This window comes from Molothrus aeneus, chromosome 3 (genome assembly GCF_037042795.1).
Source record: "Molothrus aeneus isolate 106 chromosome 3, BPBGC_Maene_1.0, whole genome shotgun sequence".
Taxonomy (NCBI): domain Eukaryota; kingdom Metazoa; phylum Chordata; class Aves; order Passeriformes; family Icteridae; genus Molothrus; species Molothrus aeneus.
The window spans coordinates 15,626,411-15,653,949 of NC_089648.1; positions in this window are offsets into that span (position 1 = coordinate 15,626,411).

Genomic DNA, 27,539 nt, shown 5'->3' on the forward strand with positions numbered 1-27,539 from the left:
TTATAAATTTCAATTTCTCCTCTTTACCTGAAAATTCAGTCTGAGAGTCTTAAAAAATGATTTCATATTATACCAAATAGATTTATGGTTTATTACTAGTAATGTGGCAGCACCCAATTGACCATAAAAGCTAACTATTTAAAAGTAGCTCAAATTACCCCTTCTGAGCAAATTGGATATTTGGTTTACATATCTTGCACTGCTTTTACAAGTGCCCTGCTTCAGTCACCAACCCATCATACTACTCTGCTTGGATCTTCTTCATCTTGTCACAGACATAGCACTGTTGCAACAGCTTTGCTAGCCACAAGACCAACAGTACACAAGTTTTCCTTCAATGGCAAAAATGTAGCGATACGTGCAGAACAGGGAACGTGGAAGGGGTTTTGCAGGGGTTCAGATCAATTCTACCCCTTTTTAAGACTGTCTGGCATGGACTTCAGAGGAAAAAATTACATGAAGGCCAAGCCCTGCAGAATGGCTCTTTTGTCGGTGAACATAGAGGTAGAAGTCCATGAACAGATGCCGTTGGTGTTCCTGATACAGGAAGCATGAACTTCACAAAAACCTTTGGAATTCTCCTGCAGGGCATCCCCCAAATGTGAGTGTGCATGTGCTAAGCAGGCATCCACCACTGCTGCTTCTCCATTTTGTACTGAACCATGTGAAAACCTCACAAAACCTCACAGTCCCTTCAGGCTGGGTTACGACATGCAGGAAAGCCTGACTCTCTTGTATCAGGGCAAAACTGATATTTCATTCAGCTGGATTAAAGCTTCCCCTGAGGTCTGATCCTCACACCAATACTGCAGGAATACAACTGCTTAGACAGTAAGGGTTTTTTACTTATTTTTCCAGTGTATCTCCTGCAATTAATGCAGTTCAATTGATACAAAACCCACGACAAGTAGAAATGTCACCCCCTCTACTGCAGAGAAACAGCACTATCAATAGAACAAATCTCTGCAACAGTGTAAGGGTCTACGCAATAGGCAAATTCCATGGCTTTTGGGGGACCAGGCAGCAGAGCAGTCAAACTTGAAGGGAATTACACATCCTAGACTGATTTGCAAATACTATGGAAAGTTTGTTTTGAGTGGGATCACTGTGCATTACCTAATACACGATGAGGTAATGCTAAAATACTAAAAACCCCTCAACACTTTTTCCAGTAGAGATTACAGCTGCTGTAGGGGGAACCTATTACTCAGAAGGAGTTCAACATTACGAGAATGTTATCTGTTAGGATAGTCTCACTTTGCATCAATGTTCCTATTTAGATGTTTTGATCAAAACACATCAGTAAATTAAATGCAAAGGCTATATGTTGTTTGGAACAAAAGATACATTGCACTAAGATTAAAGTCTTGGCATTAAGTAAAATATCTGAGCACTAATTCCTAGTTCTGTAATATTTCCATCAATACTATCATCTCCACTTAATTAGGACATAAAAGTAAGTAAAGTTAATTTAAAAGGAAATTTCAAACAGCGTTCTCATTTGATTTCCTAGCAAATTAACACTTTAAAACCTCTAATGGGCATCTTCAAAAGAAAATGTTATTAACAAAATATGTGATAATTAACATAATTTAAACTCTCTAAAGTATACTTTTTTTAATGGCAATTGTTTTGTTAAAAAATATGCAAGAGTAGTGAATCCCACTCCCCTCATAACATAGATGTGCATTAGATAGCATAAACATTGGACAATTCCTCATGGATATCCATTCACCTAGAAATTGCTAGAATTAACTCATAACAAGATTACCTTTTGTGGAACTGGATTAACTTTTACACACTCCCTTACTCCCAGAAGAAGCTCAGCAAATGGCTGCGAGTTCTCCAATATTTCAAATTATGCAGTTATTAATTTAAAGTAGAAGTATTTTCTCTGATCTTATCCCAAACATTTTAATCCCCTCTTATTCCTCCTGTTTTCTAACACCTATTTTGGCACACGAAAAATTATTAGTTATCTCACATATAAGATCCAACTGGCAAAATAAGACAATTTGTACCCTGTCAAAGTGTCTGAATTAAAGGATTTTGTGATTTTCAACAGTTATGACATCAAGCTCTATAAGGAGCAAATATTTGTTCATCCTTGGTCTGTGTGGATGCATTTCTCACCAAGGAAAACCATCACATCTTTTGGGGAACAAACTCAAGGACCTCAAGTACATCTTTTATGCCTTCTGCACTCTCAGGGATTTATAAGTTACGACCTGCTGGGATAAAACATGAAACACTTTAGTGACTTATCTGAGCTGTTCAAACCTCTAGAGTCTGCCCAGGGAGTGAGATATCTGAGGAGAGGGGCTGTGCTTCCTGCTCCCAATCCGCTCAGAATTACCTCATGAGCTGGCACTCACGTCACTTCACACAGGATGCAGCAATGTCCTTTCATGTGGGTAAGCTCAGCACCAGGTGCAGCAGCACTGCTGATAAGACAGAATAAAGGCAACTTTCTTCATGTTTAGCTTCCTCCCACATGTCTTGGGAGGGAAAAAGAAAAAGATGGAGGAAAACATGTGAACCTACCCCATTAATATTTCCTGGCTTATGCTCACTGCCCAGATGCAGAAGGGCTCAGACATACCTGACATTTTTAATGAGCAGGACTAGTGGGACCCACCCCAGAGCACCATATGGGTCAGCTTCTCCCTGAGGGACAGGGAGCCAGGACCTGAGGGGAATCCCATGGCTGAGGCCTTACCAGCAAAACCCCAGTCCCACCACTCCCGTGCGAAAGGCAGTCCCAGGATGGCACCCAGGGTCATCTCAGAGCTCAGGGAGAAGAAGCAGGACCAAAATCAGGCTGGGAGCACAAGTCAGAGCCAGGATCAGACCTGCTGAGGGCAACCAAGTCAGACACAGCCCAAGGGTCAACAGGAGCATCCATGGTGACAAGACAGGCCCAAGAGAACAAGTGAGGTTAAGGCTATTCATAGCCAGAGAGGGGCACAGCTGCAGCTGAGCTGGAGACTAAAGCTCCTGTAACAAATCTCAGCTCAGGCAGGGACAGAGCTCAAATAAGGCATGTAGGAAGAGGGTGTGGTGGATGCTTCTGGTGATGTTGACCATTAAGGCCTGATGGCGTACTAGGGACACTGGCAAAAAAAAATGCAATTTCTTCTGAGACTGTAGAGATAGGTCTCCCACAAATCCAGCACCCTCTTGATCCCAGGGGACAAGGTCACATCCCTGCACCTCTATGTCAAATCCATTTATATCAAGCTCTTATATGCAGGCTCCTGCATTCACTATCACACTACTGCTCAAAAGTAAAATTCAGCTCTACTGAGGTCCTGAGGAAAAAGAAATGTCTTGTGTTGCCCAGCCTCTGGAGCAGGCTCCGTGCTCCTGCCCTGGACAAAGCCATTCAGATGACAGTCAGGAGCAGAAGGCAGCACTGGATTCAGCAAGGCCTCTGTTAAACATCACCCCTTAGACTCCCCCCTGTGATGGGGAACCCCAACGAGGGCACATCAGCAGCCCTGCTCATGCTGAGGCCTTGCTTCTGGGCAGGTGGGAGTCCTGTAGGCCTACAGGAATTATCACAATCAAGTAGGAAAGAGGGATATGAGAGAGTTAATAACCAGAAAAAAAAAAAAAAAAAAAAAAGAAAAAAGAAAACCAAAAAAATCTTGCTTCTCCAAAGAGAAAACATTTGCTCCAAGAGCAAGAACTGGCCAAATACTTGGTTTATTTTTGATTTCACTTGAGCCTTGCCAGCTACAGCTAATAGATATTACCACCTGAATCATGAGCTGATTTACTAAACAACAGCCATGACACTCTACTAGTGTAACCTCATATTAAGGCAAATATTTGCCACCATCTGCAGTAAATTCAAAGCATCTGCTGTAACTTTTTTTGATGAAAGTAAACTAGTGCACCCCACTGTAAATTCTTTTGATATTGTTATTACAATATTGTGTGATAAATAAAACAAATGGTCAAATACAGCTCAGGCTAACAAAATAAATCATCAAGTCTTAGCAACTGCTTTAATTATTATTAGAAACAATTTGGTATTTTTCTTTCCTGTCACCTTACAGAACTATTTTACTCACCACTTAAAGAAAAGCTTTATCTACTCTTCTAATACCTAAGGAAAAAAATTTGTACAAAATCTCTGTTTGCTTCAACCTTGACTGAAATTTTTCAAAATAACTCAGAAGTTACTCAATCTCTGCTTCCACTGAAATCTACACAGCTTTCCCCATTGCCTGTATAGGTAGAAGCCAGAATGACGTGCTTCACAAAAATTCCAGCCTTAGGTATCAATGCTGTGTTTATCACCACATTATCCAGGAAACTATCTCTCTTGCACTATGTATAAGAGATTCTCTCTGTCCACCCACTAATGGCAGCTTGGCTGATTGTGGGAAAGCCAGCAAATCTTCCTTTTTTGCTCTGTGGATGGATGAATTCCCGGGCATTTTTATCTCCTGTGGAAGGGGTCCAATTACAGCCAACTGGCCTTCATCCAGGTACTGATCTTTCCCAGGCAAGGCAGAAAGCTGGAGAGGAAGTCATTTGCCTCTGGTATAAAGATGATGTGCGACAGCATGTTTCTGGGGGTCCAGTTGTCACACAAACTCCACCACACATTTAAGAAAGATGCTGAGTAAGATGACATGAGATCGGGGGAAAAAAAATAAATAAAACAGAGCACTGTTGGAAAGATGAATGAAATTAAATTGCCCATTACAAATCTTCCAGCTTTCTTGGAATTGTTTTGAAACGAATAAAAAGCACCATCTCAAAAATCTTCATACAAATTTATAGTAAAAAAGGCAGCTTTAAAACCAGTAGTGGTAACAGGAACAGTTGACGCAGCCACAGGACCATAAATGACCATAAAATGTCAGCCAATAGCCAAAAAAAGTCTAGACCACTCATGAACACAAATGTCATCATTTTGGATTACATCATAGCAGAAGAAGGATTCAAGACACCTGCAATAACCAGATGGAGTCAGAATTAGCCATTTATTGGCTTTTTAGCTAAAAAAGATGAAAGCACTACACTTTTTTCAAAGCTTGGGATACATAGACATAGGAATTTCATCCTTAAAGATGATATTGGAGGCCCTGAAGCAGGCACAGAGCCAAGAAAGAACATTCTGCTCTTGCTAAAGCTGCTTCAGGGAAACAGCCTTTTCCATGCCTAGTAACCACCTTCTACTTTTCAGACTAAATGCATTCTATATCTGCTCACCTTCTATTCAGTAAACCCATATTTTTAAGTTCTTCCAAGTTTGTTTCATGGTGGTGTTTTTTAACTCTCATTTCATACATAGCATTTTCCTACCTTTTATTTGTGATTTTACAACAGTATTATTTTCTTTCAGCCTTGTTTTCTCTAGGCTAAATAAATTGTACTCCCACAGGAGATAAACCCAGAGGAACTCCTCTCCAAATTCCTTTTCTTGAACATGGTTTACTCATATTAGCACATGGGAATATTTACAGAAGGTAGATCTTTTTCTCATCTGAGAACACCGTTTACGGAGATACTTCACATATTTCAATCATCTCAAAACAAGTACTACATTCCAGTCTCCCTCCTACTTACATACTTCTAAATTATGAGTTTTCAATAGAAATAGGATATTTATGAGTGTGGCTTTACATTTTTCACTAGTGCATTTAATGCCTTTTCTTTCACTTGCTTTCTAAGAGTTATCTTTATTTTCCCATGGGAGATTTAAGGCCTCCTCTGTATTGCCAGTGCATCTCATTTTTCCCTATGAATGCAAGCATGCTCCAATTTTCATGCCAGCATCATTAAAGAAAAATCTTCAACCAAATCCAGTGCCAAAACTCACTCAGGAGACCTTCCTTTTGTAACTTGCTTTCAGCATAGCAATATTTCTTTTAGTATAACTTAGTATAACTGCTTTGTGTCTTACCAATTCCACTCCACATTTCAGTTCTAGTACCTGCCTCCCTAACCCTTTTAAATTAAGAATTGTCCGTGTAACACCACAGAGACTTTAAAGATGCTATACAGCAGACCAAGCTAATTTCTTCTGTTTAAGAAATTATTATAAAGAGGAATTAATCCAAAGACACTTAGATAAAATACTTTTGGCAAAGTTATATTTCTCTTGTCTGGAATTTGGGATACTCAGAACCTTCTCTGAGCCACCAAATCTAAAAAAAAAAAAAAAAAAACAACAACAACAACAAACCAACTATATAGATACTGTTATCACTTTCAAGTTGCTCATCTTCAGTCACTACACTTCAGCCAACTGACTGTTTTTGAGGCAGTCTGACACTGAAATTCCTTGAGTCTAGAACATGCTTCAGCAGTAAAAAGTTCTCCCAGAAATAATTTGCCATTACTAGTCAGGATTTAAATGAAGCATTCTTGGTCGCCAGCAAGATTTTCAGCTTGGACTACTATGGAGGGATGTGATTTAATGGCTCACATGCAGACAATGACACAAAGTGGTCAGGTCCAAAAATGAGCTTATAAGACTTTTTCCCTAAAAACCTTTTTATTCATATCTCTTCACCTCTAATGTTACAGTTGCCCTTGTTTTTTCCTCAGATCACAATCACAACTAAAAGCTGGGACTTTTACAACATGAGCTTCCCTGTAGACTCTGTGTGTCTACAGGGACCATAGCTAAAACTACCCTGGGCATTTGTTAAATAATTAAGAATTAACACTAACAAAAGTGATAGGTCCTCAGCTTCTGGAAGCACTAGATTTACATCTATGTAAAAGAAAAACCAATGCTTCCAAAGAAAAAGCTTCCTAAACAGAAAGACAAACAGGGAGCTGTATTATTCTCTCTTCCAAATTTCATCTGTCTCTAAAGCCCAAACTTCTTCAAACTATTTTCATTACACTGTTATCTTTAGATACTTAATTAATTTGCACCAAAGTCCCCAGTATTTTCATTCCTTAGCATCATGCTCAGAATGGCCCCAGAGTAAAGAATACATATTCACTCTCAGAAGCTAGAGATCTTACCATATTTAACAAGAAGCATCTCTGACAGTAATTGGAGTTTTGTATCAAGGTAAATAAATAGTAAGATCATAAGAACATACTCTAGTGGCCACATGCATCCGGCAAACAGTAACATCAGAGAGCAAATTTAACATACAGTCTCAGTGGATATGAATTTTCTGTAAACAAACAATCTGAAGAAAGCCTCACTTTTGTCATCTGTTATTCCCATTGAAGAAAAATGAATATTCTGTTTCATACTTTTCCTATCAGGTGGCTTCATTATTTACCACTAGTCTTTTTTCCCCTCAACATGTGTGCAATACTGTAATATCCTCAATGACAACAGATTAACTTCGTTTCCTCAACAGTAGCATTCAATGCAAATTACCTAAATTATCCAATATGCTGGTACTTCACAAGGGTATGTTGGAAAGCCACTTTCTCATACTGCTGGGAAAAGAAGCTCACTTCTATCAAGATACAAAGGTCCCCTCCTCACAGAATATATTCCAAGTACAGGGAATGGAGTGAAGAGGGGACAGTCACAGAGGCTCCAATATTCCTCGCCACTGAGTATGTGAGGAGCGTTGGGCAACTCACTCTCCCTGTACACTGGCTATTCCTGTGCAATCCAGAGATAACACTGCTTCCTCCCTTCAAACAAAGTGCTGGAGGCATAAAAATTCCTAGACTGAGAGGTGTAAAATCCCTTGATGATGAGGTAAGTGCCTTGAGCAAATAGTGGCTGGACAACTCAGACTGAAGTTTGAGCACTGTGTTTAAAGAGTTAAGTTCAGAGCAGAGGCAGCATGAAGGGCTCCCTTCTACATACCTAGAAATCTGTGGCTTCAGCAAGCACAGGACTGGCCTGTAAATGCTGAAGCTGTGCTAAGATGCCAGAGAAAGAAATACTTATTCTGACCTGGGAGGAAAAAAAAAAAAAGAAAAAAGGCAAATGCCATAGCTTTGAAATAAAAGAGCAAAAAGAAAGAATAGGCTCAGGAGGGTTTATAAATCTTCTTAGGCAGCCTCTCAATATTCCCTTCCCTACAACTTTAGAGCAGAGCTTTAGAAAATTTCAAGGAGGATGGTCAGACACTATGATTACAGCCATTTCTGGCTTCACCCTGATTAGAATGGCAGTCAAGTTTGATGGGTGTTAACTCATCAGGTCCCAACAAACCTCAATATAAATATAGCTTATTGTAATACCTCTGCTTTGGAATAGCCTTAGTTTGCTTTAAGCTTATTCAGTATCTGCAGAAATAAAAATAAATTTATAGTGACACCAAGAAACAAGGGGCAATATTCAGATGAATGTCATAATCAAGGTGAAACCTCTAAAATATTCTAAGAAGAAATTGTTGCTACCAAATATTCTAGTATAAGACAAAGAAATTAAAACTTTTGGCAGGATTTTGAAGTGTTGAACCAGCAGGACAAAACTGGGGATATCCCCTTTGTACAGCTCTGGGTTATGAAAGGGTCAAAAGCTCTCTTTCAAGGAAAAGAACAATTGTGAAGGAAAGAACAGGCCAGAATTGTTCAAGCTGCCCCACCTTGTTGTAGGGGACTGACACAATCCCCAGGCAGCTGTCAGGAATGAAACAGGGCAGTGACAAATCACAACTACATTTGCCCCCTTCCTCCCTCAGACCTTTAACACTGCATGCCTAACCCCAAGCACTCTCCACAGCACTGCTGCTATCTTGCAGCAAAGCATCCCCTGGTTATAAGATTCCAACAGCTTCCCAGCTGGGGAGTGCTCTTTTCCCCCAAACTGCACAGCCTAGTTTGCAGTAGCTGCATTATCAATGGCTTTACCCTCCTCAAAGCCCACTCAACCTTTTCACAGCCATATCACAAAGGCGGGAGATGCTCTTGTATGACCAGACCTGACAATGCCCTAGGCTGTATTTCCTCCTTCAAACACCCACCACAGACCGATGGCCAGCCCTTGTAGCCTCCAGGTATTCCCAGCAGGGCAGGCATTTCTATTAACTCAACATTCAAGAGGTGCGTGACTGAGAATCCAGGAGAGCAATCAAAGCATTTGAAATGCCAGAGACCTGCCAAGTTCCCTGTGCTGGGCTGGACCCTGCTACATTAGTTATAACTGCAAGTAGCCATTCTCAGCAGCTGATCGAGCAAAAAGCTACTTTGGAGCTTTAGAAAATTAAAACATTCTCAGCATGCAGGTAGAATTTGAGTGTGAAAGCCTGTCCCTGTCTGCTCCTCTCCATTTTAAGATCTTAGCTCCCTACAATCCCAATAGGGAACTGGAGTCTCTAAACTATAGTTTATGCAGAGTGAAAAATAAGCGTCACAAATCCCTAGCTCCTGCTGCAAGTGTTGCAATATTCCTAGGAAGTTGACAAAAACTTCTGTTTAGGTAAAGAATAATAATAAGCCCATCACTTATTTTGTCACTTAGATTGCCTTTTGTTAGGTGATGTCCAAAGGCTTTCCATGTAGAGCCACGAGAGAAGCCATTGCTGAACATCTCCACATCTTGGGCCGTGACAGGAGTGTGCCAGATGCACATTTTAAAAAGCAGAGTGTGTAACAGCCTCCTCATAGAGCCCTGTCAGAAAATTTGATTAATGGTAATGTGCTGCAAATCCTAAGCAAAAAACATAGCCCCTCATAAGCGTTCTACCCAGATCAAAGCCATGTGGCCACGGACACTCACCACCAAATGTAGTTTCTGAGGCTCTTGGAATGTTTCAAACCAAAAAAGATTTCAGGCTAACAGAAGGTTTGGGAATGTTTTCATAGCCTCTGAAGTTTCAGAGTAAAAAGGACCACACTAGACTCCAGTGGTTTGAAAAACCTGAAATCTTCAATGAGCACTGTATTTAAATTATTTGGGATAGAAGGAAGAACAGGCTTTCCACTTCTGCTCCATGACCCACAGGTTAATGGACTAATGTGATAGAACAATAGGTTATAATAGGAGTCCCAATACAATTAAAATCAAAAATAATGGCAATCTGTTTCAGATGAAGCCACTGATGAAAATAAAGGATTAAATATTTTCTCCCATTTATTAACCACATTGAAGAGATTTCAGCCATGCAAAAGTGTGATTTACATGTATGTACTTGCACAAACATGGCCAAGTCTATGTAAAGAGATCCATTTAGTCATTAAACTTTGTACTACCAGATTTCACTTACTCATACCAAGGAATCCTACTAATTTCTACACCAAAAGGATTATTTTAGAAGCAGCTTAATATAGGTATCTAAAACAAGAAACTATCTGCTGACATAGACTGTCCTATGCTAGGGAGGGGTGTAAGAAGAATAAAAAGACTGAATAAATGACAGACCACATGAAATTTGTCTCAGCAGATTTCACTAAGGGCAGCAACACAACTGCATGCAGTTGGTCATTTCAACTAGGTTTCCTACTTCTGGAAATAAGCTTTCATTAAAATGTGGGAAGTCAGTGGTGTTATCACTCACGGATCCTCAGGATCCTCATGAGTCTCATTTTATCTCTAAAATGAAATTATACAAAGGATTTTCCCATGACAAGATTGTGTTCACAGCAAAACCTCATTTGCTGTTTCTTGAAACAGTGATCTAAATAGATTTGAAAAGAGAGAAAGGAGACCAAGTTTCAGCTGGAATTTATATTTAGGAAGACACCTGCTGTTGAGGAGAAACAAACACAAGAAGTCAAGCATTTCAAAGGTCTTTATCACTCTGTCAATTAATTTTCAAATCCTTTCCTGTAAAGAGTCTACCCCTATGCAAGACAAGCAGGCAACCTGCAAACACAATGGATCCTTCTCCTTTTCCAGTATGTTGGACCAGCACTGAGGGTGCCATAAATCAGTTCAGGATTAGAAAGATTGCAAGGTAGGTCCAACACAGAAGTACCTGTTCCAAAGGCTTATTCCCTGCAGTTGACATTAGAGCTGACCCTCAATAATCACTATTAATGATTTGTATGACAGTAAAACTGAGGGATCAGCTGAGGAGCCATGGGACCTAACACCCATTGTGAAAGGGAAAAAAAGCTTGCACCCTAGGTAACAGAACAAGAGAAAAGGATTTACCTTCAGGCTGCAGATTGAGAAGCATGCCACAGCCAGAATGGAATGACTAGTTGAAAAGGAACTAAACCAGGAACTGGTTTAAACTAAACAGGATTTCTCACATCTTTGTTCATTCCCTGAACCATAGCTGATCATTTCCCACACAGCCTCAGAAGACTTTCACTTCTAAGTTCCTTTGAGGCTGCTGCACTTTGGCCCCATCCCACACAGCCCAGCGTGCTTTTCACTTCCCTTCATCTGAGCTGGCTGCAACAAATGTTCCTTCTGTGGCCTCTCTGAAGCACTTTGTGGACAGGCATCTGTTATCCTGTCAAACATACAGGGCACTGAGAAGTGCAGCTACTTTCTGCTCCTCACAGCAGTGCTGACACCCCTGGTGTCCCATTAGTAGAGGCACACTGTTTTCCAGCCTCACGGGTGCTCCAGCTGAACAGCTGTTCACCCGAGGAACGGCAGCCCAGGCAAGTTTGACACGCTCATTTGTAATGGCTGCAAGAGCCACGTGCCTCTCCACTTTATCTGGAGACTCTGGCAAAACAATTCACACCTATACTTATTCCTGTGCCTCTTACTGTTCAGACATAGCTCACAAAGTCATCTCACTTCAAGAACCACCTCCCTTATGCATGTTCGCTTCTCTGACTCCCATAGTCTGTCTCCCTCTCCAGCCAGTTCCCTTCTTGCTTAGCCAGTCTTAGGGTGACACCAAAGATGTCACCAAAGCCCGCCCCTCCACTCCTCCTTCCTGTTCACAATCTCTTCATCTCTGCATGTGCCTCCGAGATCCCCTCCCCTTCCTCCCACAACCTCTGAAGCTCAAAATGCACCATTAGTACTCAAAGTCTTTGCCTCTGCTTCTGGGGAAGTTTCACTGCTCCAAACACCTTTTCTGCCAGCAGATTCAGCTGGATTGATTTTCTCTGCCTTCAGCTCTCCCACTGTCCACAAGGGATCCCAGTTGAATGCATGCCAGACCCCCTGCTCGGGGAGCTGCATTGGCCATATGCTGTTCAGCCTGTGCACCATGCTCAAAGTGTGATATTCAGCCACGCACCCAGACTTCAGAGTCACAGTCAGAATTAATAAAGTACATAGGGACACCTTTTCCCTCCACACCTTTGATTATCCCACCTGCATATTGCGTGGTTATGCAGCTATTTTCTTGATGCTGACTGAGATATAAGCAGCCTAATAATACTGCAGTATATTTTTTTTTCAACATTTGCTTCCATTCTGGAAAAAAAGCCATAAAAACTGTGAGTAAAATTGAGAACAGATCCGTTCAGCTGGTGTAAATCTAAATATTTCCATTGACTTTTGGTGGATTTATGCCAGTTTCAAAGTGAAGATTCAACCCTTAAAATAACAAGTCACATGTTTTACACATCTTCCATATTCTTAATAAATTATCTAACAGGCTTTCATTTCATTAAACCTTGACAGAAATATTTTTGTATGGAAGGACATAATGGAGATCCTACTAATCCTGGACAACTTGCTTTGCATTTGACACTGATGCAATACTTGGAAATTAGAGTGGAAGAATAGTATGGTCCCACTCTAGTAAATGCCCCATCAACTTGAGCTTTACCCCGAAAATGAGGTCACACACTAAGAATTTCACTCTATTAAATTACTGCGTGCTGATTCTCTGCCTTGGTTTTTAAAAGTAAGGTGACAAAGATCACTGTAATCTACATTTAACGAAACATCATATCTCCTGTGTATTCTCATTGATCATATCTCTTTTTTTTTATCATTCTTAAGAGAATATTGGGCTTTTGAAATGACAGAAGCTCCTTTCCATAAAGAAACCCTTGCTGCCTGCCAGTGATCTTGTTATATGCTTTGAGAGTCTACTCCATTTGTAATTAGAGTCAAACTATCAGGGTGTTTTTGAACCACAGAATGCCTTTCCAGCAGCAAATTCTAGTCAATATAATGCAACTTGCACTGCTTTCTTTAAGTGTCAGACTGCTGGGATTGTTATTTTGCCTGAGGTGGACTTTGAAAATAGTAACAAATTTTGCCCAAGACCTTTTCTGAACAGGGGCAGCACCATGATATCCCAGAGCCACCTTCTGTAAAAATTCTCCTGCATCAGGAGAATGCTGAATTATTCATCTTCTGATTTAGAAATCTGTTCAGAATCTCCTGATTTAGAATTGTCAATTTTGTAACTCTTCTGTATGCCACCATTTCTGCTTTTGCAAACACAATGATTGTATTTGGTTGCTTGTTTCAGAAATATATTGGTATTTCTTCCGAGTTATGGAAATGGGAAGAAATACTGCAAACTCCCTAATGTACTTTGCATGTCAGAATTTAGGCAGCCCCCAGTGAATCTGCCAAATTGTGCTTTGAAAAGTGTAATTTAATGCTGTGGTCAGAGGATGTTTGCAATGTTATCCTGGAGGAAGTCAGGTTCTAAGAGGACTGACAGTTCTTGATTTGCTTTCCATTTTTTAATGCTCACTAGTAAACCATCATTTTTCTTCAAGTTTTCTGCACCTCACCCCTAAATCAATGGAAGCCAAAATCTTCACCCTTCTTTGGAATAAACGGGGTATCCAAAACAAAACACCTCAGTACTCGACTCAGGAGCTGGGGCTTTATGGAAAAGACCAAACATCAGATTTCTCAGCCTTTTTTATCATTAGCTAAACACAACCAACCCAAAAAGTGACCTTAGCAGTCATATCTAAACAATAGGAGGTCTTCTTTTTACACATATTCAAAGAGGGACTAAGGACCATTGAAATAAAGTCACTCATGTAAGTAAAGAATCATTGACCTCGTTCACTGTTTTTGGGAGGAGGCAAATACAGCAAGAATAAAGTGTTCAGTTATGTCAGTTCTCATATTTGCCAAGCACTTGGGATCAGGTGAATTCAATGAGGCACAGATTAGAGTAGCTAAACATGAATTTCACTCATATAATCATAGAATATCCCCAGTTAGCAAAGATCCATCAGGATCATCCATCCAACTCCTGGCCCTACAAAGGACAGTCCCAAGAGTCACACCCTGTGCTTAAGAGCATTGTCCAAACATTTCTTGATCTCAGGCAGGCACAGTGCTGTGACCACTTCTTGGGGAGCCTGTTCAGTGCCCAACCGCCTCTGGATGAAGAAACTTTTGTAATATTCAACCTAACCCTCCTTAAACTCTGTTTCATGCTGTTCCCTGGGGTCCTATTAATGGTCCCCAGAGAAAAGAGATCAGTGTCTGCCCCTCCTCTTCCCCTTACAAGGAAGTTGTAACTGCAAGGAGGTCTTCCCTCAGTCTCCTCTCCTCCAGGCTGAACAGACCAAGTGACCTCAGCCACCCCTCACATGGTTTCCTCTCAAGGCCCTTCACCATCTCTAACTCATTTGAGTTGCCACTAACAGCTTTATATCTTTCTTATATTGTGGTGCCCAAAACTGCCCCTAGGACCTGAGGTGAGGCTGCTCTAGTGCAGAGCAGACCAGGACAATCCCCACCCCTGAGCAGCCAACAATGCTGTGCCTGATGCCCCCCAGGCACTCTATGCTATTGTTTCAGGCTTTGAGGAGCAAGTAACAAGATAAAAGGGTCTGAGTGTAAAAACAGAAACGTATTCTAAGCCTCTGAAATTTCATCTAGTTAGAAATCAAATTTGATGCCTACCCAATTCTCTCCATAAAGTTCCCTGAGGCTCTAAGCCAGGGAATGCCTGCACACCATCTCAGACCAGATATTTGGGGCCAAGCTCTTCCCTTGAAAGTCATCTTGACTACTGCTCTCACCTGTCTTCCCCCACCTGGGGAGAGAACAGCAGCGACCATCAGTCTGTTTTCTACACTTTATTTCTGGTTTGTAGGCTGGTTTCCTATGAAATAAACGTTGCCGGGAGTTTGAGCATTGAGTCTCTCTAGACCAACACCTACAGAGACAGAAAAGGATTAGCCCCAGGGCTGGCTGGACAGGAGAGATCTTTCATTCTCTGTAACAAGCCTCAGGCAAACAATCACTGCTTCTGGATGGAGCAATTGAGTCTTTCCCCAAAGCACATTATGGTCCTCCCATCCCATGACCCCATATAATGGGGGTAAAAGCAACAGCAACCTTTTACTTCTCTTTTCCTAGGAGTACCAGACACTACAAAGGCCTTTTCCTCTGTGCTGTATTTACACCTACCTGATCTTTCAGAAAGGATACAGTGCTCACCTTTGACAAGCAAAGTTATTCATCTTAATGCAAAATCTGCACAGGGATTCTCAAATAATTTAAAAATTGCACATACATACAAAACCTGTAACATCTAAACATTGGCACCTAAGTCTTCACCCAAAAGGCTCTTGAAGTATTTTCCCAAGGTATTTATTTTTCTTTTCTTGGTAACTACATCTTGTCAGAAATATGAAATGGAATATTGCTAACTTCCATTTATTAATTCATAATGGCATCAAAATCGTAGGGTTTTTTCTTCTTTTTTACTTCATATTATCCGATCACAGACTGCAACAGCACAAAATACAGCCTTTATTTTTTATTTCATTCAATATAGTAAGTATTCTGAGTAGTCCTTACTGAAAATCTGATTTCTCATAGAGGAGTATTTGCAAAGTGAAAGATGGATATTCTGTGAAATATTCTACTTGTCATCAGTTTTGTGTTCTATATCTCAGACTGAGACACCCTCTGACAGATAGGTTCAGCCGCCAGAGGAAAGACTAGCAGTTCCTTTCTCAAAGACTGGACCACACTGCTCCCGTGTGGCTTCTGAGGAAAACAGAACAGGCTGAAACTACTGTTCAACAGAGAAACTCCTCATCCCCTGATTCTGTAAATCAGTCCCTTCATATGTTTCTTAGATGGCACTATTCATTCTGTTAACACCTGACAAAATAAAAATGACAGTGGCAAATTTCAAGCAAAGGGTTTCTGTGGTTTTTTTAAGTCCATTGTAATATTAGTGCTAATTACATAGTTCCTTTGAGTAGCTCAACTCTTGGTTATTAGCACATGGCTAAATGTTTCACACCAAAAATAAAGGAAGAGCTCTGCACCTGCTGTGAAGATCTCTACAGATAGTAAAATCAGGTATTCTGGAATCTGAACCATTAATACTAACCACAATAGAAAAACTGCCTGAATAATAATTGTATGCTGACTAGACTTGTTCTTCAAATATGTATTAAGACCAGTAGCATTTCCTGTAAAGAGATGACATTTTCCTTTGATTATTACACAGCTAATTTTACATTAATTCAGTGGATTCTTTTCCCATTGATCTAAATTGTTCCTTCATACCCAAACAATATCTGCAAATAGACAGTGAAAACAGCTGTTACTTTTCAGAGTAAAAGTATTTTTTGACCTGTTTCATCAGAAAGGCTTGCCTTTCTCAAAGCCAAACTCAAAAGCTATTTACCCTTATCTGGGGGGCATGCAGACAGAAGAGGTGGGAGGTGCAGAGTGAAAGAGACCTAAAAGAAATAATTCCACATAAAAACAAACCTTACAGAAGAAACCTCAAAGAAACCCCAAAAGCTACTTCTCCCCAACTCCCCCCCACTCCCCCTTTCCCCTTTCTATGGAAAACGAGCAGACTGACAGCTCATATAAATAGAGCAGACAAGTTCAGCATGAAGGCAAGAAGAAACAGAAATTCCTATTGAATTGTGGAAGCAACAGCTATCCCAGAGACTGTTACTGCATCATCTCAGATTGCTTGCAGGCCCCATTTCAATTAAAAAAGATATTTGTGAATCAGACAGAAATGTGGTATCTTAGAACAGAATCAGAGGATCTGTCAGCATTCTGGAGAGTTTACTTTTAATATGTACCAGGCCCTAACCACACGCACACAGAGAACAGAGCATAATGAACACAGACTTAAAAGTTCCAATGGTTCACAGGCCCTCAAAAGGAATGAACAGCTCTGTAGAAGATGTTATGGTGCATCAAGCAAATCCTCCTTAGTTCACACAGTTATTGACCCGAGACATCACAATTATTCCTTCAGAGCCATTAAGGGTCAAATGTGTTAATCCCACTGCCAGCACAGATTATTTCTTACACATTTTAGTGAGTAGGATAAGGAGGATGTTATATGGGAACTGCACACACTCATCATTTGGAGACTACCTCTCGCCAGCCTTGATACCCAGGGCCTTACATTACTGATAAGACACAAGGAGTGGAACAGGAAATCAGGGCAGCAGGGAGAGGTATAAAGCCACCAGAAGGCAACATGTCCTGTTGGGACAACCCAGCTGCTCTCCTCCCCGGGTTGACTGGCACAGAGCTAGAGAAGAGACATTTTCCTTTTAAGTGCAATATGCCCACAAAGCACACAGAAATAGCTGCATCCCTTCATTCCCTCTGCTACCGGGAATCACTGTCACCAAACTTTCCACTGGATTGCAAGGAAGTGTTTTTGTATCATTTTACCTATGCAAAAGCCAGTGGCAAGTGGAGGCTTAAGCAGAGACGAAGCTAGAGCTGGACCAGCTGAGGAAAGGAGTTGACTGCAATACTCAGAAGCCCTTGGTGCAGCACTGCCAAATAGCCAAATCCACAAAAGCTAGCATTTAACTGCAGGACATTTCCATGTGCCTTTCAGACCTCTTGGATGAGCATACAAATCTCTCAGCCTATTCTAAAAGGTTTGTGCACATTTTTCATGAAGAGGCATACTTGCACCCACCTTAAGGAAGCAGATCATTCCAACTCCAGGAGCAAAACCCACAGTAAAGAAATCAAGTCTTCATCAGCCTCTGAAAGAAAAATGCTGATGTGTAGTAGCTGTGACACAGATCACATAAATCAGCATTTCTGAAGTGACTCCTTTCTTTCCAGTGCCAAAGTTAAGTTGTAATAACTAGCTATTTCAGACTTATTGAATCTCCATATTGAAGCTCTTTGCCTTTTCTTACAAAAAACAAAAACCAAACCAAACCAAACAAACAAACACAAAAAAAAAAAAACCAAGAGCAAGGACAGTGAAGGTAGGAATTGCTTGAAATGCCTAAAAATATTTTATAACTATTGTTTAGTTCTCTTAAATTTACCCGTGATTAATAATCTCCTGGAAAAAAGATATGTTAAACAAATTTAGGCTTCATTGGGATGATGATTTTCTACTGAACTTGCCATGGTATTCTTTCAGAAAGCAAGGACACAAAGTGAGCTATGCAGCAGTGGAGGTACATGGGAACTGTGCCTAACCCCACAACCCACCAGCTGTGGAACTCTGCCCTTGGAGGAAATATGCAAAATATTGGAGGCAGTAAAGGAAAGGGTCCCCTTAACACCACAACAATATTCTCATAACACAATGTAACCCGATCTAGCACAGCTGCAGTCTTCTGCATCATTCCTGTGGCATACAGATACCCTTTAATCATGTAATAAGTAAAGAGGATATATATAAAAAAAGCACACAACACAAAGATGAATATAAACCATTTACTGCATCATGTCTCAGAAGATGCAGTAAAGAAGTGCAGAAGACTACCCTGAGGTTCCTGCTTTGCTTTGCTACTTGTAAGCTGCGATTCCTCATTCCCCAGCAATGCCATTTGTTACCTCCATTCACATTGTGCATTACTCTGTCCTGTAGGATATACACATATATGCTAATATATCATTAATATGATAACACAGGGCCTCATTTCCTTGCAATTTCTTAATACTCTGTTGGAAACAGCTGCACTGCAGCTTCTGTTAAATTGTTTTCCAGTAGCAGAATACTTCCACAGAACAGGATAAAGAAAAAATAGTGTCTTAAACTGGCCTCAAAAATGTCATCAAAATATTGCTTAAAATATGCATTTTTGCAAAATGTGGGAAAACTCTTCAGTCTTTGGATTATTCATTTGGGAGAAGGAGAACAGATTTTGGCTATGTACAACCTCAAATTGCATGCAAGCCAAACATTTATCATTTCCTTCAGAGATAACTGAATATTACAGAGACTGTGAGGGAGATGGGAGGCAAAGGAGGAGAGAAATACAGGAAGACAATATTTTTAGTGTACACCAAACAAAATTTTACATTTACTTAGTTTTGCATATCATTAAGGGAAAGGCAAATGAGTACTGCAAACCTCTAAGCAGGCTATCAAACTGTAAAGTCAAATTTTATAGCAGCACCAAACCATTTCACAGCTCCTTAGTAGTGTAAGTGGAGAAACTGGATTCTCCATTTCCAGCTCCCTTTGTAAAGGCAGTGAAGCTCGGATTCAGCAAACTATTTAAACTACTTAAGCATTAAGCAAGAGCATTATGTCAACTAATATGTATGCAAGATGTCAGAAGATTTGAGTTAGGCATGCCTCGAAAATTTTTAATATTTTTTTTTTAATAAATATCACTGAATTGACTGAGAACAGATGTGAAGAATGAATAAATACTAATATGGGGGCTATCATCCATTTTCCCCTCAAACCCACAAATCCATAGCTGTACCCATCCACACTGGGCAAACAAAGATTTTCTACTCATTTGTTATGAACAAGAAATTCAAAGCCATCTTTTTTGTGTAACTGCTCTCCTGTGATGGGAGGAAAATTCTTTTATGCTTTTATCTTTAATTCAGTAAGTCCTGTGAGAGGGGATTGTTTACATTTGGCCAAATGTTTTCATATTTGTGCCAATTTTAAAACCATGGATTTGTTCTTTGCAGTGATTATCAATTCTGAGATGATGACCATGTTTTGTGTTATTCTCATCTACTTACAAGTATAGCTAAGGTTTCCACCAAAAAATTTCCTTTAGAAGCTGCAAGACAGCATCTTTTAAATACAACCCAAACTGAATCTAAACAGAGGTACTTGGAAAAGGCCTTCCTCTGTGGCTACCATTATTCACAATAAAGGTGTTTAGTTACCCTAGATGGCAAAACTAGAAACCAGATTGCAGCTTTATATTCAAAAGCCAGTCAAGCTCATGTCACTATTCATAAAGTAATATGAACATCAGTCCCAGGTACATGCTGTTGGGAATGCTCAATAAAGACTGACACTTCAGATGCATTTTTAGTTGGTGAAATTAAAATAGGGGAAGGACACACAAAAAGGGCTGTTCTATGCTTGCCATTCCCTATTTCCTCTTGGAGAACTGAGTAATCACAACATTTTTCCCTTCCCTTCACTTTCTAACTATCTCAGGTTCCTGGGCACAGACTGATTCACACTGATGCCCAGGTCTAATCTCAGCACCACAGTACCAGCTATAGGAGCACATATTAATGTGCCAGGGCAGCAGACACTTCAGCATGAGCAGAAACCAGAGCCTGTGAGCAGCCCCCTTGACTTCACAGGCAAGTGGCCTGAAGTAGCAGGGCTACAATAGCTGTGGCTGTCTTCAGGATACAGGTAAAACTACAACACAGATGTGTAAAAATTAATGAGTGTAACAGCTCCCTCAGGTGTCACTCAGTCACTTTCATTACTGGAAGGAGTCTCTTGCTGCTCTTATCTACAGAACTGTTTCCTGGTCATGAGCTTTTATCATGATACAGCTACCTTAATGCTGTTGGTCACTGAAATCACCTGTTGGGTGTTTCTTTATGAAAAAATGCTGGTCAGCAAGTTCTATTTTCAGACACTAACATCTAACCATGTCATTAGCATTATATTCCCTCAGCTCCCTCTTGGTGAGAGCAGGACACATTAAACTGGTGCCACAATGGCAGAGCAGTTGGAAGATCGCATTCTTCAGAGCTTCTATATGACAAGAAGTGTCTTCCTTGGTTTTGTCAGATGCTAGGGGCAGGCTGGTAAAACTGTTTTCCCAGGACACTCACTTCTCTGGGCTGAGCATAAAAAATGGCTTGATTTGAGAGCTTTTCCTGCTTTCTCAGTTGATCAGAAATTCTAAATGATGCATGTTGTTTCAATAACCTTCATCTTCCCTTTTAGTCTTCAAGAAGCCCCAGAATAGAAAGAAAAAAAGACAAGAGGGAAAAAGGACAAGAAAGCAGAAATTGCACCCTCTCTCCAGAAAACCATTTCAATAGAAAGATTTCTGGTACACACCAATGTCTGCACAGTAAGCCCCACTGACTATAAAGCATTGTGTGCATAAGGCCTCAGAATAAATGTTTCTTTATAAAATGTCCCCAAAGAAAGTAGACTACTGAAGTAATCACTGCATCAAGAGATTTTCTGCAGGATTTTCTGCTTATCACTCCTTTTGCCAACCAGCCCAAGTGGTTTTAATCTCCCTTTTCTCCCTGTCACAGGACATAAATGTTTCCACTGCAAGTTCTGAGACTTGAGTGCCACTCTGAGCTGCACAAAGCAGATGCTGAACTGACAAGTTCACTGAAATTTCTACCAAATTTCTGTGAAATGCACCCATAAATAAAGTCTGTCAACACTTGCTGTTCTGCACTGATTGCCAACATCTCACTATTCTCAAAATAAATACCTCCTACAGATACTTTTATTTGCCTGGAGTACTAGATATTTAAATAGAAGTTAAAAAAATACAATTTCAAACATGGATTGATGATCTTTACTCACTCCTAAAGAACCAAAATCCATCAAACAGGTATGAAAGATCAAATCAAAGCCAGTTTCTATCTGTTTCCACTGCTGGGCCTCAGTGGCCTTCAAACAGCCACCCATTCTTTATGGGCAGCTTTATGACAGCTGCTTTATCATGCAGTTATGCACTCAGTAGTGCATTTCCAGGTTTTCTTAAATTCCAGGCAGAGGATAACTCTTCCATTATTTCTTGTTTCTAAATGTCTGAAAATCAGAAGCATTCAAAAACTAACTCAGGTTACATAAAAGCACTGCTTGAGTAAAATTCAAGCAGAATAGAATATATATATATATTCCATTTCAAAGCAATTTTTTTACAGTTTTTAATTATTTTTTTAAGAGAATAAGGAAGAGTTTTAAGGAACAGCAGCATTCACTGTTGGTTATAAACCAGCTGGGCAGGTTATAAAATAGACAGGGAAAGCACACATACCCACCGCCCCCCCCAAACACTCCAGTTCATGTCTCAAACCAGGTATCAAGTGTCCTGACACTGTTACAGACATGCACACTGACACTGAGTTATCACTCTGAGGAGCAGTATTTCACTAAAGGTGAGTAACTCTGCAGTTCAGGACTGCCTTTATGCAAGTATCACTCACTCAATGGTACTTGCATTACTAATCACCTGAAGAACGCACACAAGGTTTACAATGAAGGAGAAAAGCAACAAAACAGTCAAGAGTTTGCATTTTCTCTGTCTAGGGGCTCATCATAAATAGTATAGTCTACCCCCTTCCTATTACCAAAGCTGTAGAGTTAAGTGCTTGCAAAGTCATCTAAAACAGTTAGGTCTATATAGAAAGAGGTGATTTCTGCCTGCCAGTTTTTTAATTTAAGGTATTGCAGACTTTAAACTGGGCTCAGACCATGCCTCTGTTGGCCAGACACTGACTATCAAACAGTCTGAGCAGCCACATAACCATTTCAGAGAGACTCCTCAGCACAAGGGGAAAGACTTTTACAGTACAATCCACATTCTAAACTCAACCATAAAAGTTCAAAAACACAGTTCCAGTTCAGCTGCTGATAGACAAATAGGTCCTCTCAGATTAATCGGTCTCACTCAATTGCCCCAGTGCTACTTCTAAAGCCAAACTGAGCACTAGCACAAGCCAAAGAGACTGCTATAGATTGTGCCATTCCCAGAACTTAACCAGAAGCTCAGAGGCCAAAATCCCATCTCCAGCAAGAAAGGCACAAATATTCAGATTCCAATTCTTATCCTTCCACTCTTATCCTCCCATTTGATAAAGCACGGAACATCATTACAGTCGTCTTTTCAATGAAAGGGAACATTTCTTTCAGACATGCAAAACCAGGCAACTTAATTATGACCCTTCTGATGAGACAGTTCCTAGATTTTCTATCAACATGTTCCCAAGCCCATTCCCAGGGGACCTCAGTGGTAACATGAAGAGCATGACCGTTTATTTGGCTTAAGGAACACATTCATTTATCTGGCTTATAGAATTTAAACATCTGACGAATGACAGTGTGGTTGATTTTATTCATCAGCTAATTGCTTTGCCACCTGGAGCTGCAGCTTTATATATTCAGCTTATAAAAGATCTGAAAAGGATCTCAATTATTCTTTAATTTGTTCCTTGAATTTAAAGTAGGAAAATCTGGCTTAATCAAACATTGTCTCAATTCTATTGGGATATGTCTAGTTACCTTATAACAAGGTAAGCTTTCATTTAATCATATGATATGATAATTCCCCACTTTCAAGCCAAGTATCCTCTTAGTTACAATCAATTTTCCACTGAAAAAATAAACATTGTCTCTTTACTGAAATCCCTGCAGAGGAAAATAGTCCTTTTAAAGCAACTTGCTGTTAGTACAACCACCCTAGGAATTTTTATGTTGGAATTCATTAAACCCCCTCATTTAGCGCTGACGGGTAAATTGTGATATCCTGATTTTTCAGAAATGACTTTTCACACACAGGATGGTTTTTGGCATAGTTGAAAAAGTCTGATAATGAGCATTTGGGCAGAATGGTGGGATAAGCAAAATCTGGGGGTTAGCTTTTATTTTGCTGTATAAAACAATTTTCTGTAGCATCCTCTGAAAATTGACTGCCCAATAGTCCTTGTACTTATTTTGACAGCAAGTAACAAAGGGGTAAGAAGACATATCAAGCACAATGTAGCTTTTCTCCAAAATACAGTTAAAATTCTGCGTTTCCATAAGAAGATAGCACTAAAAATTATATAACTGGGTCAGAGCCCTGCATAGTCAATTAACATTCTCCCATAACTACACACCCCAACAAAACACTTGCCAACACTAGTCCCTTTCCACACTTTCCCAGAGAAGCCTAGATCTACAATGAGTTTTAGAAAGACTGCAGAAGAGATCACTGGCAGCCTGAGTGTCTGGGTGAGGGCAGTATTGTGGAGTTTGCTACTTGGAAATAGCAGCTTCATTTAGGAAGCTTAAGATGCCATCATGTGGAATGTGTAACAAACCTAAGTGTGTGTTTGCATAGGAATAACTGAAAAAAAATAAATAGATAAAGAATAAAGAAAAGAAACTGAATAAAGAAAAAAGAAAATGACGAAAAGGAAAAAAAGGAAAACTTGCAGAGGAATTGCAATGAATTTAAATGGATGGAGTACTGGTAGATACCAGACTTGAGGAGGATAACAAAACTGGAGGAGGCTGGAAGAAACATCCTTCTGATGAAAACAGTGTGACAGGCACTGGAGAAATAATTAGACAAGGAGATGATAAGAGGACAAACAGTGAAATGACTTAAAAGCAAATTATTTGTACCAAATCCCAAAATACTCTGGAGCCAGAGGCAAGAAAGGATAAACTGGCCCTGCTAGTGCTTATACAGGCACTGAGAGCAACTCATGCTGTAGGCAGAGCACTGAGGACCTGTAACACTGGGCCACAGAAGGGTCAGTAGCAACAGCAGCAGGAGGAGATGGAATGAGGAAACAAAGCAGCTGACACAGCCTCATCAGGGTGGTGGAATGCTTTGGCCAGGTAAACATGCTTAGGAAAGTTCTCTGATGAGGAAGACAACAAAAAAGTGACCCAATAGAGGAAGAAATGGAAGATTTACCTAATATGATATGTATTTTGCATCTCTGGCTTTGATAACATATGGCCCTGCTCTAATTGTCTTTCATTTGCATAGGAAGCTCCTGATTTTGTATGTCTGGAATTTCATAGTTCTCTAATGCACACTACTGGCATTAACAATAGTGATTTATAGTATTAACATTAGACTATATATTAATTGTTTTCACCTATTCTTTTTGTTTTTAAGTTTGGTCTTAGATTTGATCAATTTGAGCAACTGAGATGCACTCAGTGTGAGCAGACACTGGTAAAGAATTTGGAGGACAGGATTTACTTCTGCTGAAAGTAATTTCTCCAGAAATTCAGATTCTCACTCTCTCTGGAACACTTTGCAAGCAGATGGAGATCTGCAGGACATAGCATGAATATAAATACACAATGGTACTTGGAATTCAAAGGCCATCGACTTGAGTAAATACTCTAGAAGAAACTTGGGATTTTTGTCATGAGACAAGTGTTTCTGTATCCAAATGTTTTGCTCTGGAATCATGAGGCAGAGTGGAAGTATTCAGTGAAGGAGCCTGGTATTTGGCAACATTTCCTTGAGATCTCCCTGGAGCTCTATTCTGTGGGAATGTCAACTTTGTTCTCCTCTAGCATCTGACACACATATGAGGTTGAAGCAACAGCTGACTTCTCAATCAGCTTTGTTCAGTGAATTCAAACAACATTTTTAGCACTGAAAAAGTCTTTTAATCAGGCTTATTATGGCTTCAAACAAAGCTGAGTATTGGATGTTCTCAAGCTACTGTGAATTCCCTGTCTGTTTACTCAGAATTTTGAGAGAGGGGCCTATTTCTAAAAAGAGAAAAAAAAACATTTCCAAGGCATCCAGACATATTTTTTGCCTTACAAATTTCAAAGACTGAAATGTTTCCTCAATGCAACACGTGATTTATGTGTCATGCAACCCATAAACCAAACCATAAAATAGCAAACTCTGAATTCTAACAGGTGGAAAAGTCACAAGAAGAATTTAGACTTAGGCAGTCTTCAAAAACTACATTTCAAGGCAATATCTGAACAATAAAAAAAAATGCAACATGGGTATACTACCAGCTAAATATTCATTCTTGCTTCCCATTGAACTTGCCTTTTCTGCCAAGCAGAGTAATGCAATTTGATCTACAAAGCATCACAGAGAAAGTGATAAGGTCGGCCCTGGCTTTTACACAGTGCCAGCATAAGAACGTAGAGGGTTTTTTTAGAGTTTTGTAAGAGTATAAAACTGCTATATCCAACAAAATTACTCCTGGCACATATCAGAAGTACCTACCAGATACTTACAACTGTATAGCACTATAAAGAACAGAAATGAAGTATCCTTTGCTACAGCTTTATCATCTACCAGTGCTCCCCCCACATTTTGAAAAACTGCCAGGAGCCAATCCTGAGAGTCACATCTATGTCATGAGGATTCATATGTTTGCATACACTCACCAAATACAGATATCACATTTGGAACTCAAGTGTGCTCCTCTGGCCTAATCCTATTCTCTGATTATATGAAAATAGCAAGGGACAACAGTAGCCCCATTAGGTTTAGGCTAACATCAGAGAGGCAGTCCTGGCCAGCAAGGAGCATGTACCTCATTCTCCCAAACATATGTCAGCAATCAAGCGGAGCACTCAATTAGAGCTATTCAGTGCTCTCCCAACTTTTCAACAAATAATTTTTTCTTTTCTTAAAAAAATACCTGCCCATGGAAAACACATGTTTAATGGGGATTTGGGACAGCACTCCCCTTATTAAAAAAAATATATTTTTTCATCTTCTAGCTTGTGTTCCTCTTTTTTTTCTCCTCCTTTATCTCTTGCCTCCAACACCTAATAAAAGTAAATAAGTCCACCTTCCCCAATTTTTAGAAATTGAAAAGCATTGAAAGAGTTTCATTAAAGAAAAGATAAAAGATCAGGGGTGGGGGGAAGAGGTAGAGAATTAAAATCAAAATAACTTGTGGAACAGATCTTTTTCCCAAGTTTCCAAGCTCCAAGCACTGCCAGAGCAAGCAATACTTCCAGGCTCAAATTAAACGCCACTGCCAGTGGCAACCTCCTCTCCCACTGCTCTGCCTGCCAGGGTGCAGCCAGCTCAGCCTTAGAGATCCTGGCAGTGCTGGCAGGAGATGCTGGGAGCTGAAAGCCCATGGAGCTTGAACATTTTTTTTAAAAAACAATCATTTCACATAAAAGTAGAGACTTAGTAGCGGGATGCAACTGTACCCCTCTGTTCTCTGAACTGGCTGCTCTCTGATTGAACAGACTACTCTTCTCTTAATTTTAGTATAGTCCAATAATGTCAATAGTGTAACTGTGAGGGGTAATAATAAACTAATGGTATGAGAACAACCTCATCAGTTTCTGTTTCAGCTCAGAGTTCCTGTCTGTTCTACTGCTTCTCACACAGAAGACATGAGAAAAGATAAGGAGAAAGGAAGAAAAAACAACTGGGAAAAAATATCCAATTTTTTTCTGCCAACCTCCTATCACAGCACATGCAGACAGCTTTCCTACCAGCAGAGACACAACTTTAATTCCTTGCACAGCAGTCTCATTAAAATGGACACTACAGCTAGAATTTCACTCATGAATTCAGGTATACAGAGCTCAGCACCAGATTCTGCTGGGCTGATCAGAGGAATTGATAATTCTTCCAGCACTCCTCTTTTGAGAGATACTATTATTTCAAGCTTAACAAACCTGTCTTTCACAAGAATTTAGTACCTTCCCACTCTTACAGAGGAATGGATTTATCCCTAAAATAAAGCAGCACAGGAAAAAATATATATATTATCAAATGAGTTATTTCCAGTAGAGGACACAGTTCAATGAATTCAAAAATCTCTTGAAAAAGCAAATGTTTAT